Source organism: Apis dorsata, unplaced genomic scaffold (genome assembly GCF_000469605.1).
Source record: "Apis dorsata unplaced genomic scaffold, Apis dorsata 1.3 scaffold_163, whole genome shotgun sequence".
Lineage (NCBI taxonomy): Eukaryota > Metazoa > Arthropoda > Insecta > Hymenoptera > Apidae > Apis > Apis dorsata.
The window spans coordinates 72,435-74,185 of record NW_006263452.1 but is presented as its reverse complement, the minus strand read 5'-3'; the positions used below and the strand labels follow the sequence as shown (position 1 = coordinate 74,185).

The 1,751-nt window shown below is 27.0% G+C and overlaps 1 protein-coding gene across 4 annotated transcripts in view; it reads right to left on the bottom strand.

Annotated features, from left to right (window-relative positions):
- LOC102673939 (serine/threonine-protein phosphatase 1 regulatory subunit 10) overlaps positions 1–1,751 on the bottom strand; it is a 14,224-nt gene that overhangs the window by 7,029 nt on the left and 5,444 nt on the right. The gene's annotated exons all lie outside the window — the stretch shown is intronic.

Genomic DNA, 1,751 nt, shown 5'->3' with positions numbered 1-1,751 from the left:
TTTTTTTTTTTTTTTTTTTTTTTTTTTTTTTTTTTTTTTTTTTTTTTTTTTTTTTTTTTTAATCAACTTTTTTCGAATGTCGTGCCACATTTTTCTCGCTTTCATCTATTCATTCATACATACTATTTATTCTTTCGTACTTTCCGTTTCATTCTTTTAATTTCCCCCTTCCCTCCCCTTCCCGTCTCCTGTTGCTCTCGCTCTTTCACACTTGTTTATGTATTCTTTCTCTCTTTTCTCTTTCTCTCTCTCAAACACACACGCACACTCATTCTCTCATTCTTTCTCATTTTTATAAGGATATCTTGGGACTGTGTGCCCATTGCAAATTTCAATTCTCTCTGATGAACGCACGAACGTATTCGAATCATTCTGCAAATCCACTGTGAACTAAACAATGATACAAAATTGAAAAATAATATTACTTAAAATTTTTTTCCCTTGTGACACTCGAAACGGTATTACAATATTAAATGAAAAAAATATATAATTTATCAAACATTTAATACAAATACATACAAGGATTATTAAATACTAAAAACTAAAAATGATTTTATAAATAAGCTTGAATATCTGCATTATTATATTTTTTAGAATCCGAAATCTTCATAATTTTTTAAGAAAAAAAATTAGCAATAAAACATTTTTTAAATATTTTATCTTTATAATATTATTATTTAAAAAGTATTGATATGTGATACCATTTCAAGAGTTTTGACTTTATTTGCACTTTAGACTTGTGCGATTAGTCACCGAGAGGATGGAAATCTGGATGGGCTCACGGTATGAGTGTTTGCTTTATCAAACATTCAGTGAGCAAGATGTATAGCAGAAACCCAAGAGTTAAATATTTCCAGATTTCTGATCAATTTATTTAAATGCTTATAGGGTGTACATGTACAAGGGAAGAAGTATGGACAGACAAGAGTTGGTTTGTTTCCTTACCTAAGTAGATTAGTAACATCCATGGTGACTTCTATCAGGTGTATCGTTCGATGAAGAACGGTAAAACACACACCCCGAAAATTATATCGATATAAAACACACCTTTTCTTTATCCGAGTAATTTTTAAAAGAAACTGCACGGTTACTTTCAATTATTAATTGTTAAAAATATTCGACTCTATTTTTTACCATATAGCACTAATTTTAAGACATTTTATACATATGATTTAATTAATACTTTATCGAAGATTACCTGCTGAATCTTCTTAATATAGGAAATAAATCGATGCTGAAAGAGCCAATCCTAATGTTCTTCATTCTTCTAATATGACGTTAATTATCGAGGCAAGCATAAGATCCGCTCGATCCACTTCCACGTGGGTCAATTGATATAGATTTTCTTTTAACTTCTATAATACTCTTAATAACTTTTAGGAAAGTAATATAGGGTTTTAATATATACTATAAACTAAAATAATATGTCTGAAAAAAATTGTAGATTAATAAAATAAATAAAAAGTCTATGCAAATTTTATCGAATTAAATAAAATAGTAATGTTCACGTAATGTGTAAGGTATACAGTTTGTTCGTATTTCTCCTGGAGCCAATCACCTGTAAACTCAATATTAAGAAGTTAGTAATTGCTTATACAATTAAAAAATTAATGTTCAAAGACTAGTTGAAATTAATGAAATGAAACTTTTATTTATTAAAAAAATAAATTCTTATTTTTAAAAAATGTATTATTTTTAAATTCATTTTTTTTATCAAAAATTAACATGTATATACATACATATATAAATTT